The sequence below is a fragment of the Schistocerca serialis genome, chromosome 4 (assembly GCF_023864345.2).
Source record: "Schistocerca serialis cubense isolate TAMUIC-IGC-003099 chromosome 4, iqSchSeri2.2, whole genome shotgun sequence".
NCBI classification, from domain to species: Eukaryota; Metazoa; Arthropoda; class Insecta; order Orthoptera; family Acrididae; genus Schistocerca; species Schistocerca serialis.
Genome location: NC_064641.1, coordinates 221,307,131 through 221,320,863, shown reverse-complemented (window position 1 = coordinate 221,320,863; position 13,733 = coordinate 221,307,131). Strand labels below are relative to the sequence as shown.

The 13,733-nt window shown below is 39.6% G+C and overlaps 1 non-coding gene across 1 annotated transcript; it reads right to left on the bottom strand.

The window, feature by feature from the left end:
* Positions 1–8,284: 8,284 nt before the first annotated feature.
* On the bottom strand, positions 8,285–8,368 carry Trnal-cag (transfer RNA leucine (anticodon CAG)). Its single transcript has one exon. It is a non-coding gene; the product is annotated as a tRNA-Leu (tRNA).
* Positions 8,369–13,733: the final 5,365 nt, after the last annotated feature.

Sequence of the window (13,733 nt, the reverse complement as noted above, 5' to 3'; positions counted from 1 at the left end):
AAAGTTGAGCAGGTGACAGTTGTGGTACGTTTCGTCCAGGAGACAAGACTCGACGGAGTATACGATGTCCGAATTCGGGAGCATTTCCTGGGATTTCTTCCAGTGCCCGATTCTTAAAGCTCCACTTTGACGTAGGTCGTACTCAAGTTCTTGGATGATAAAAAAAATCCTATTGTAATATGAGAGAGCAAGGATACGACAGCCGGCCGGAGTGGCCGTGCGGTTCTAGGCGCTACAGTCTGGAACCGCGAGACCGCTACGGTCGCAGGTTCGAATCCTGCCTCGGGCATGGATGTGTGTGATGTACTTAGGTTAGTTAGGTTTAAGTAGTTCTAAGTTATAGGGGACTGATGACCTCAGTAGTTAAGTGCCATAGTGCTCAGAGCCATTTGAACCATTTTGAAGGATACGACAATGGAGCAAACATGAAAGGAAAGAAGTCTGGTCTCCAGAAAAGAACTTCAGATACGAACAAGAGAGCATTTTACGTACCACGTAGCAGTAACTCATTGAATATCGTTGTAAACGATGCCGCTATGTCTTCTAAATATTCTGTTTCCATGTTTTCGACAGTGAAAAGCTTGTATGACTTCTTCTCGTTGGGACGTTTTGAAGAAGTATCTGCCTAACCTGTCGCTGAAGCCACTGAACGATACTAGGTAGGAAAGTCGCATCGATGCACTTACTCCCCTGGGGTTTCAAATTGGAGGCGTTTATGATGTACTCGTTCAGATATCAGGAGAATTCGATGGCACGACCGCTCACGAAGCAACGTCACTTGCGAACCAAATAAAAAATTAACACCTTTCTCACTTCTCTGGTAATCTGGTACGACATTCTGCTTCACATCAGTGTAGTCAGTAAGACCATCCAGGCCATTGACATAAATGTTTCTGAAGCCGTGGAAATGATTGAGAAACGAAAGCGTATTTGGAGCCCTGCAGAACAGAAGAAAAGTTCGTGTCTTCTCTTGACGGATTCCAAAGAATTGGCTACAGAATTAGAGCTAGAATATCTAACGTTACCACTTATAAGTGTTTGCCGGCGACGAAGTAAGAAGCCAATACACTTTACCTATGAAGGGAGGGATGAGACAATAGATGACCCAAAAAAAAGTTACAAGATTGAATTCTACTATATCTTTTAGATATAGTAACCACATCTTTGGACGAGAGATTCAATCAACTGAAATCTCATTGTGATTATTTTGATTTTCTCTACGACATCGTCGAGCTGAAGAAAGCACCTCCTGACAGCCTGAACACAAAGTGTGGAAACTCGCAGCGATTTTGCAAGATCATGAGTCAAGCGACATTGATGCACTGGAGTTGAGGGAAGAACTGAAAGTTCTTTCAACATTCTTGAAATCTGGAACAGGTCCAAAAGAGACTCTGAAGTTTATAGGAAGACATAATTTTTTCCCTAATGTTAACATTGCTCTGAAAATTCACCTAACTCTCCCAGTCACAGCTGCGAGTGGAGAGAGGAGTTTCTCAAAACTGAAATTGATAAAGACATACCTCCGATCAACGATGAGCCAAACTCGTTTGAATGATCTTGCAACAATATCGATTGAGCACGAGCTTGCAGAGGACTTAAATTACACGATCGTGTGAAAGAGTTTGCACAAGCAAAGGCAGGAAGGTTCGAATTGCCTAGTATTTTTTTAAATTTTTATATTATGATCAGTGTCATGGTTATTTACTGTGTTGTTTCTTATTTTGTTCAAACCAGAGTATCGTTAAATTGTAAATATATTATGTTTTTCGTTGAATACATTATCTGTTCACAACCACTGAAAAATGTTTATTTACGTTAACTGTAAGTTCATGCCGCGCGGGATTAGCCGAGCGGTGTAAGGTGCAGCAGTCAATGACTGTGCGGCTGGTCCCGGCGGAGGTTCGAGTCCTCCCTCGGGCATGGGTGTGTGTGTTTGTCCTTAGGATAATTTAGGTTGAGTAGTGTGTAAGCAACATCACCGTAATGATCAGAAGCTATAACCGAATAACTTCTAGCCTCAGCGAGATAATAGCAAAATTGTACTTCCCGCGTCCAAGACGACTCTCCTTTAAACTTCTCTTTTCGCTGCTCAGTCTTTTCTCCGCCTTAAATTTGGGTGGTGACTCATCTTTCCGGAAGGCGCTCGTTTCTGAACGCCGACCAATTACAGTTTGAAATCCAGATCGAAGTTTCTGGAACTTCTTTCTACGTCCGTAGGAAAGTATGCGAATACCTGCTGTCATGTGTTTTTGGATGACCAGGCCGTTTTCTCACGCCTGCATGCCGGCCACGTGTTCCTGTTTTGCAGGTGGTCCAGGTCACGGAAGGTTCCTGGGATTAGCGCCGGAAGCGGCTGTGCCGTCCTATTGTCGGAAGGAATGTGTGGGCTTCCTGTGTCCTTCCGCACTACCACGAGTTTCACAGTTCTGCTTGTTCCCCCGTCACACAACATGCAGACATTATACAATAAATTACGTATACTAGATGGTGTCAGTCACATACATCTTTTTAATGAACGGGCAAAAACCTGTCTGTTCTATCATTGAAGGGGCTTATTTACGTCGTATTGGATGTAAATGCGGTTTGTAAGTTGTAAAATAACGCCACCTTACAAATTAAGTCACGTGATTGTACAGCGAAACTGTGTTCAGTTGTGTATCTTGATTCTGTGGTTGCAAAAAAGCAGTGTTGCAAGACCAAGAGCCATAACATTAATCAAACATGTTCTTTCTCCTCATTCTTATCCATTTCGATTTTGGACTTACTGAGCATAATACTTGTATGAATATATTTGAAAAGAACGGAAAACAGAAAGTTACTTATATACACAATTTTACACAGACTATTTTATGGACCAGCCACACTCCTCAGATTATTTGAGAGCTTTTAGAAGGTCAGTTTGTTTACTTGCTTATAAAACTCTACAAAGCTCATTTGGAAGTTTTACAGACTAGCAGCTGATTGCGGCAATCACAGAGCACTGAAATTATTTCGTGCAGTTGTTCAGTGTTCTGACGCAGGTGAAGGGATACAAAATAGACTAAGTAAGCTGGAGAATTTCAGCACTCACAGATGTTAAAATTAATTTAAAACATTGTGTAGCATTTTGCGGCGACAACTTTAACACCAATTTCGGGGGGATTGAACTGTGGAGGTGAAGACAACAAACATTTTAAGTCTCGTAAAAACGAAACTTGGGAAGGACTTGGAAGAATTGGGCTATCCAGCAAACATTTAAAAAATAATTTTTCAACTGCCACAGGCGTTTTACTCGTTAATTTTGGATCAACTTTTTAATTACTTTTCCGTCTTAACAATCAGAACCTCAGAACTTGCTCTCTTTTGTGAATTTGCGGATAGCTTCTAGAGAACTTTTATCACTCTTTAAAACTAAAAGAATGTCTTTAATACCTGCAGTGGAGCGTGTATTTTACAACTGGGGAAGCTCTGAAATATTTTTCCTTGTCAGAAGAAAAGCCATCAGAGATCTTGGTAGAATTTTTCTCTGCTCCTTTAAACGACACTTCCTTTTGATTTATTCACCATGAGCTGAGTTTTGGGCGTAGTAACATAATTGTGATCTAAGTAAAGCTAATTATTGACAATACAATAGTTTCATTACAAAAAAAGAAAACTTGTTATTTGGGTATGAAAACTAAAGAAATTTTTTTAAAAAATTGCATGAAATCATTGCTGTAACGAATCATGGGAAACTTTCAATGGCATAAGTGTTTTATGAAACTGTCAATTCTTATCGTACGAAATGGTCTCATCGGCTATCAGGTTTTGACATTTTGGAATGGATGTCTTTTACTAAATTGGTGGAATGAGAAGACAGTGCTTAAGCACATTGGTTTATTTAAAAGGAATGGAAGTAGATATTTGTGAGTCAGCAAGGTTTGATCAGTATGTACACTTGAAGAATTTTCTGGTTTCAAAAGTTTCTAAGGATAATTGGAAGTCAGTATTACTTGCCTGGAACAAATGGCTGAAATTTTTCACAAATACAGAGTTCATCGTTCAGAAGTCAGAATTGGTAAAGATATTTCTTTTCAATTACAGCACGTAATTCTAACATGGAGAAAATTTTCTTCATTAATGAGCGCTCAGTGGATTGAGGAACGGAGTCGTTTGGATGTATCAGCAACTCAGCAACTGAGAGCATATTACAGTGTACTTAAAACTTCCAAATGAGCTTTGTAGAGTTTTATAAGCATGTAAACAAACTGATCTTCTAAAATCTCTCAAATAATCTGAGGAGTGTGACTGGTCCATAAAATAGTCTGTGTAAAATTGTGTATGTAAGTAACTTGCTGTTTTTCGTTCTTTTCAAACATATTTATACAAGTATTATGCTCAGTAGTGACGCATAGGTTCATTTTTCCAGGCATCTTATGACTGGATTTCTGTGGATTTTCTTCAGATTTTGATACCAACATTTATTTTTATAGAAATAGTGGAATTCCAGTTTATAGTGTTAAAAATCGTTTCTGAAATTAAAAAAGGAAAAGAGAAAAAACGAGAAAGGATCAGAAAATACGCATGGCCGCTTATCCTTCCACATCCTGTGGAAACCACTCGTCACAAGACACATTGCACCATACCCTACTATCCTGTTACCAATACTTCATAGGGAAGTTTGGCATGTCACCTACTACTTCAAACCACTACAAAATCTTCTCAGTCGATTCATTCAGTATAAAAATTACAAAAAATTAAATGCTTCATTTTTATACTCATCTGTGACTGGCAGTAAGTGTATGGCTGGATACAGTCTCTGAAGCGTTGAATTGCATCCTTTGTTCTTACATGTAACTGAAAAAAGTTGTAGCATCATCTCTTAAGTTCCCTAAAAGTATAAAGAATGTCTCAACATCGTCTGTTCTCATGTTGATTGGTAATATTAATAATTAACAAAGCAAATAGAACTGAATTAATTTTCTTTGTGATTTCTCCGTATTTGCTTGCTAAAGGCATCTGCCTTTGCGCAGGTTCCTGAGTTTCACAGTATGTGGAATCCAGTTAATGTTTTCAACCTTGCAAAGATGAAATATAAAGAATGTGATAGCCAATCGATATTACCTACTTCTCCTGAGCATATGTATTATTTATTAATTATTTTCTTGGATATTCATTCGAGTGATATGGACATTTCATTAGAAACTAAACAAGTAGAAAAATTCATTACAAGTTGTGGAAACGTCATAGGAAGCAGGGATAGCTCTGTAGATTCCGTGAATTGTGGTTCGGACGAACAGGAATAAAGTACCTACCAAGTCCAAAGAAATCATTTACACTAATAGCTTTCAGTGACAAAGTAAATGCTATAAAGCTTTTGGTTAAGCGGAGGAGGGGGAAAAAAAACGCTTTACATAAGCACTGTGCAAAGTCAGTTTTGTTTCATAAAATCTGAACATGAATTGTATAAATGGAAGAAAGATTTACACAAAGCACGAAGTATGTGCCAAGGTGAAACTTAAGTGTGAAAGAAAAACTGTTCGAAGGATATAGAACAGGTCGTCAGCCAGTGCTCTGTTGCTGAGAGAGATCTACGAGATTGGGCGCTCTGAATTGCAAGAGAGATAAAAATTACTGATTTCCAGACTTTTTCGACTCTGTTAAACAAATCCAGGAAATTATACAGAAAAGAAAGTCGCAAAATTATAAAGTTTTCCTCAAGTAATCATCAAGAGATGCCGGCCGGAGTGGCCGAGCGGTTCTAGGCGCTACAGTATGGAACCGCGCAACCGCTACGGTAGCAGGTTGGAATCCTGCCTCGGGCATGGACGTGTGTGATGTCCTTAGGTTAGTTAGGTTTAAGTAGTTCTAAGTTCTAGGGGACTGATGACCTCAGCAGTTAAGTCCCATAGTGCTCAGAGCCATTTTTCATCAATAGATATCATTAATAGGTAATATTATAGAGAAATTCGTAGCGGATGTGAAGATGAAGCTCCTTGCTATCCTCTAAAATGCTGCATATAAAGCCAGTCAGTAAGGTTTCGAGCCAACCCCAATTTGTCATTTCGAGCGAAAAAGATAAAATCGTTTGTGCACTCTACGAATGCTCTGATAGATTTGTATACGACGGTTGCCAGTGATAAGTATCAGTGGAGTACTGTTTCCGCAGTTTTATTTCTGTCTTCAGGAACATCAAGGCAAATTAGGGCCAAAAATTTAAAAAAGGACTCTTTACTTGCTTTAGTGAATCATATTATTATCATTACTTTCTCCCTCGTTCTTTTCTTTTTATACATATATATATATATATATATATATATATATATATATATACATAAAATAATAATTTTGTATAGTAGAGAACATTGGCATACAAACAAAACAAGTAGAGATACGCTGTTCAATTGATTAATCTTCATCATTTTATTTCTCTAAATGATAGCGGGCGGACGTATTACGAGTTTCATCGAGTGAATATTGTTAAAAAAATGTGTATTCCAACCGTATATTAAAGAAGTGTTATAGAAAGTGATAAGGAAAGCAAAGTTTATTCGTACATTCATATATGCTTCATCATTTCGCCCGCGCCGAGAATCCTGCATCAAGAGGATCGAAGCAAACCAGAAGAATTTGCGTGAGCAGGGGGGGGGGGGGGGGGGGGGGGGGCGATCCGGAACCAGTATTGTTATACCAATCTCTATGCACAATAGCAAAGGATGTACGTAAATTCACGAATGTGAAGGATATGAGTACTTTCCAATTTCTTTCAATTATTCTTCCAAAATTTCTTTTTTTTTATTATTTAAGGTTCCATTATGTATTATATTTTATGCATGCCCCCCTGTTCTCACTCATTATTCATTGCAAAAATCTTGTATTCCATGTAGCTAAATCTGGAAAAATGGGAAAGAAAAATTTTAAATGTTACATCCGAAACGCGTTCTTAACATTTGCAGATAATAATTCGTTGCTTTTGTTGGACTCTTGGCCTGGACATAAAGACATCTGTATTTAGGAGGACGAGCAAAAGACTTAATGTCATTCGGTTTCCATCTGTAAGTAATAGTGTGATTCAGCCTTTTCTTCTGAAAATTCAGGCAATGTAATTTCCGCTGGCTCTTTGTCATGTAAGGTTATCAGTGGTACAATGCTGTCAGACTTCAGTCATTGCTGCATTGTCAGTTTGCACATTTTACTAATCTGATAAAGCATGCCTGGCGTGCAGCAAAATATGCGGAACTGCAGCCACAACCATTTCTTACTCCATTCCTGTTCTCTCTAAATAAAACTAGTATATACTGTGAAGTGCCTGAATGTGTTAATTTTTCTTTTATCAGGTGCTTCTGGTGTAAGAAAAACGTTTTCTTTTCCTCATCCGTAAGACACTTCGGATTTTTGTAACGACCACGGGGAATAAACAGAGAACTGTTTCGTTGTTAGCAAACTATACATTGCTCAAAAATTATCATAAGAACTGTGCCACAGCAATTGTTATAAAATATTTGAATATACCTTTGTAAAGTGCCTTGGCCTTGATTTTCTTTCCTCTTCTAGTCACATCTGCGGCAGTTTAGCTATCGATATAAATTACTATTTGTTCAAAAATGGTGCAAATGGCTCTGAGCATTATGGGACTTAACATCTGAGGTCATCAGCCCCCTAGAACTTAGAACTACTTAAACCTAACTAACCTAAGGAGGTCACACACATCCATGCCCGAGGCAGGATTCGAACCTACGACCGTAGCAGTCTCTCGGTTCGGGACTGAAGCGCCTAGAACCACACGGCCACCGCGGCCAGCTGCTATTTCTTCAAGAAATTAACTATTTGAGACAGTATTGGTATGGTTAATTGTTTAAATTCGCGTGCCTGCACTTCGTAGAACAGCGCTACGTCCTCTTGTCACAGCTGCGTCTATTTATTCGCCGATTCGGCACTAGGCAGGAAGGGCTGTACAAACCGCTGTTGCAAGCTGTTCTTGCTGCAAAAATGAGTAACTTTAAGATTTTTTTAATATACTTGTAGTGTTCCTCGGCACCTAATATTTTGACAGTGCATTTCTTTTGCTGTAATATTGCTGCGTAAAAAATGTCAGGGTGAGTTTCGATATGTTAAAATTGGACGATTCCCTTGTAAGTTTGACCTTGGAGCCCAAGCGATTGGTTTCACACCCTGTACGTTGTAACTACCGACAAACAATAGGATCCTTCATTCTGCATTTGGTTAACCATAGTACAGAATGTCGCAAATTTAAAAATCACGCAAGTAAAATTAATGTGAAAGTTGGTGACGAATTGTTGCCCCTAAATATCGATGTAAAAATAATTGTCAGAAGTGGGATTCGAACCCACGCCCACAGAAGTGGACTGCGACCTGAACGCAGCGCCTTAGACCGCTCGGCCATCCTGACATATGGAGACCGTGTGTCGAGATCTTACACTTATAGTAGTAATATTTTATTTTTATTTATTTCTTGTACGTTATTGCCAGTGAGATCTTAATAATGTAGAATATCCGCACAACACAATTTGAAGACGGCACACCTGTTTTTAGCAGTGACAGGCATCATTAGATTAACACAAGCAGACTCAGAGATCGTCAGATCAAGTTGTGCAGAAAAAACAGCTGGAAAAAACACCACTAAAAACAACGGTTGCGTTTTGGCAGGCAAACGGCCGCATGTATCTAACGCCTCAATGGTTTCGTTACTTAAGGTTAATGCCAGAAATGTTCCACAAACATGACAGTACCACTCTCTTCCCCCATGCATGGCCAGTCTGAGCCCGTGCTTCATTTCCAATGCCATCAATGTCGATAGGACATTAAACACTTCCTTTCCTTTTAACAGTCCAGTTTACACCCACCATCGCTAGCCCTATGGTACCGTTCCTATTCCGAAAAACAGAGGTCGTTGCTCACATCCAGTCAGCAGTATGCGCGTGGGTTCTAATGGGCCTTAGTTGAGCATTTCCTGTAAATTAATCAGACTGCAATTTTAGACTCTACGTTATCTTCGACCTTCCTGTGCGTGGCTTGATTGGAGCATACTATAACTTGTTAAATACATTAGCGCTTGTGAAAATTGTAATACCAATGCGACTGAAATAGATGCCATACAACACAGTAGGTATTTGACAATACACAAATATCCTCTGACTTTGAGAGTTACACAACGAGTAAAGGAGACACTTGATGAGAACTCAGAGATGAAGAGATGGAGAAGCAATAAGATAACGGGTAACTACCGGCCCCGGTGTTAAGTAATTGCTGCAGTAATATCTTGGCGTGATACTTTCTTTTTCAAAAGAATGGCGCCGTGTCATTCTTAATCAAAATACTGCTAAATAAAAGTCATGGACGTAATGTCACAAAATGCACGTTAAGCTGACGGTGCTCACTTGAACTGGTCTAATGATGATGAGCGTTTTTCTGGACCCATCCGCAGCTGGACTGCCGAGTCAGCACGACATGTTGCAAGTTGGGGCCATTTCCAATGCACTGGAGAAATTTCAACTCTTCTGACAAGACCTGGTAATCTGCAGTTCTCATCTCGTGGTGTCTGTGAAGAGATATTTACCAGTAACTGAAAGGTTGGGACTAGATGGGAAAACCTTAATGAACACTATTTCTTTTTTTTTTTTTTGTGCCAATCCTTTCGGGTTCTGGTGAGACAGTTGTGTAGATGAACACAAAGTACTGTAGATGAACACAAAGTACCTTGACGAAGAGGTATTTTGTCTTCACTTAAAAATACTTTCATGTACACCTTTTAACGAGCAATGATTTGCATACTGTCGCCAATCACCGACAATCCCGCTAACCTATGAATTGCTTCTTTATTATCCTCGTCCCTTCCGACATGACCAGCCTATTATATTCTAGGGCCAATAAAATTTGACAGACTGATCCTCTGCAATAAATAGAGCCACCTTCGCTCCACCAAAACCAGTCTTGTCCTGAGGAAAGCCGTTGTAAATTCGGTCGAAACGTTTGTTTTACAGTTTAAAGTATATCATACAACGACACCGTGCAAACCCATAAGAATTTCAATCATCGTGACACAGACTGCGGAAGCAAACGTAATTATGTTCTTTGTTGCTACGTATTGATCGCGCAGAGCTTAGATCCTCATCCTCTTAGATAAGCATTATCGATTATTTGACAAGGGCTTCAACTCTATTAGATAAGTGAAAATATGGTATTTAAATGTTGGTGTCATTCTTAATTGGTGGCGATCTATATTAGAAATTATGTTGCAGACACGAGACGGTGAAATAGATGATGAAATATCTGCTGGACATGTCGGAAACACTTTGGTGTCAGGAAGAAAAAGGCACACTGTGTCAACAGCCCTTGAGTCACATGCGGCTTGAACCTTGGCCACTTGATTAGCGACTTATTTGTGAAGCGCAGCGTGTAGTTCGTGGATGAGGTTCCTGGAAAAACTTCACGTTTTCACGAGATGTATCTGCTTGATTTATGAAAGATTTTACCCATGAATTTTCAGTACCTATAACTGCAATCAAACGTTCTGCTGATAAAAAAAATGATTCCCTAGTAATGCAGTAGTTGTGGTTTGCAGTCCAAAGATTGGGTTGATGCAGCTCTCCACGATATTCTGTCTTGTCTAAGTATCTTCATCTCTGCATAACTGATGTAATCCACATCGATTTGAAACAGTTTCCTATATTCGAACCTTGGTCTCCTGCTTTAGTCTCCCCACCACCACCACCACACACATATGTGCGTCCATATTTTTTGTGCGTACACAATTTTTTCCCTAATTCTATTAGGTACCTCTTCATTCGTCATACGATATACCCATCTAATCTTTAGCATTCTTCCGTAGCACCACATTTCAAATGCTTCTATTCTCTTTTGGTCTTAACTGCTTGTCGTCCACGTTTCACTTCCGCGCAAGGTAGCACTCCAAAAAAAAAAGTGTCCAGAAAAGACTACCAAACATTTAAATTTTTATTCAACTTCAGCAAATTCCTCTTCTTCAGAAACGTATTTCTTGATATTACTAGTATCCATTTTATATCCTCCCTACTTCGGCCATCGTAAAATATTTTGCTGCACGAATATAAAAAAAAAATGGTTCAAATGGCTCTGAGACTATGGGACTCAACTGCTGAGGTCATTAGTCCCCTAGAACTTAGAACTAGTTAAACCTAACTAACCTAAGGACATCACAAACATCCATGCCCGAGGCAGGATTCGAACCTGCGACCATAGTGGTCTTGCAGTTCCAAACTGCAGCGCCTTTAACCGCACGGTCACTTCGGCCGGCCGCACGAATATCGGAACTCCTCTACTTCTTTCAGTGTATGATTTCCTAATTTCATACTAAGTCCTCTGGAAGAGCAGTTGAACGAAATGGATTGGATCTTGCAAAGAGACAAAAAGATGAACGTCAACAAAAATAAAACGCAAGTGAGGATTATATCTTCTTTCGTAATCTAGCTCCCTCAGCATGGTCTGATTTATTAGACTACATTCCATTATCGTGGTTTTACTTTTATTGGTATGCATCTTATAAACTCTTTGCAAGGCACTATCCATTTCACCATCTGATTTTCCAACTCCATTTACGTCTCTGACACAATTACAGTGATCGAGCGGGGTGGCGCAGTGATTAGCACACTGGACTCGCATTCGGGAGGACGACGGTTCAATCCCGCGTCCGGCCATCCTGATTTAGGTTTTCCGTGATTTCTCTAAATCGCTCCATGCAAATACCGGGATGGTTCCTTTCAAAAGACACGGCCGACTTCCTTCCCCTTCCTTCCCTAATCCGATGAGACCGATGACCTCGCTGTGTGGTCTCCTCCCCTCCGCCCCCAAAAAACAACAACAACAATTACAGTGTCATCAGCAAACCTCCAAATTTTTATTTCTGTTTCCTGCACCTTAATTCCCTTTCCAAATTTGTCTTCGGTTTTTCCCTCTCAGCTTCATCAGTGTACATACTTAATAAGTGATATAGCTTACAACCATATATCACTCCTTTCTCAGCCACTGCTACCCTGCCGTGTCATGTCCTTCAACTCTTATTGCCGTCTGGTTTCTGCAGAAGTAGTGAGTAACGTTTCGCTCCCTGTATTTTATCTTGCTACTTTCAGAATTTCAAAGAGTGGAATTCAAGTCAGCATTGTTAAACACTTTCTCTAAATCTACAAATGCTATAAGCGTAAATTTTCCCTTTCTTTAACTTATATCTGCAGATATGTCTTAAGGTCAGCCAGAATTCGCGTTTTCTTACGTTTTTCCGGATCCAAAATTGATCCCACTCGAGGTCGACTACTACTAGTTTCTCCATTCTTCTGTAAATAATTCGCGCCACTATTTTGCAACCATGCCTCGTTAAACTGATAGTTCAGCAAGACTTGTCAGCACTTTCCTTTTGTGAAATCTGAGTTATTACAACCTTTGTGACGTCTGAGGGTATTTTGCCTGTCTGATATCTTTCAGGCCAGGTGGAATGGTTTTGTCATGGATGTTGCTATCGCAGTAGTTACTGGCATATTGCAGAAGTACTGCATGTGCCATTAGAAAGCGCTTCGAAATGTCACTGAAAGAACAATGGTTCAAATGGATCTGAGCACTATGGGACTTAACATCTGAGGTCATCAGTCCCCTAGAACTTAGAACTACTTAAACCTAACTAACCTAAGGACATCACACACATCCATGCCCGAGGCAGGATTCGAACCTGTAGCGTAGCGGTTGCGCGGTTCCAGACTGTAGCGCCTAGAACCGCTCGACCACCCCGGCCGGCTACTGAAAGAACAGATTTCGATGTTTATTACTGTTTTGAGTTATTAATGCTGAACATTTTAATCGTGTCATCCGGTACTGCAGTTACACTGCTGTGAAGACGTAGAGCCTAAACTGTCATAGACCGAACCTGTCATAAACGGAACTGTAGAGAAATTGGAAAGCTATTAACTTCGCGGTCTTAATACCATGATCGAGCCTTCTAAGGTTGTGAGGGAAATTAGAGAGTTGAAAAACGGTTTCAAGGCAGCAAGAAATGAGGTGAAAGTAATTGTGGGATCAAACGAAATAGGTTCAGATGGCCCTGACCACTATGGGACTTAACATCTATGGTCATCAGTCAACGAAATAGGTATTACCGGCAATATCCGGTGGAGTGAACGGAGCAGTTGTGACAAGTAGTTAAGCGAAAACTTTTATCGAAGAAGTTCGAGCATATAAGCGCTTACACAAGGGCCAGGACAAACATAAAAATTTGTAGAACATGAAAAATCAATAAATAAAAACAACGTATTCACTGAATAGTTAAGTAATTACAAACTGTTTGACTCTCGCCTCTAATATTTTGTAACAATATAGAAAACATAAAAAATCGAAAGAAAAATAGTTCTTACAACCAGTTGAAAACAATTTGTATAACTTAATTTTAGTTAGTTGTTCACATGCAGCAGCCCAGTCACATTAACGGGTTGTAATTCATACCTTTCGTCTATTACATGTTTTCTCAACATATTGAAATACAGGATCTTTCAAAAATAATTTGTGTGTTACAAACTAGTATGTTGTCAAAACTATCGATCGCCGCGCTACGGCTCGGTTATTGAATGAAGGAATACATTACTGCTAGATGTCGGCTGCTTTCTGTTTGCTTTGTTATACTGTCACATATTCCAAAGTAGCTTCTCCGCAGCAGAAATCATCTTGTGTTCATGGTTTTGCGAAGTGTAATTCTGTAATTACACTGAAAAGGCGTTAAGACGTTTCAGGTTGAGGTA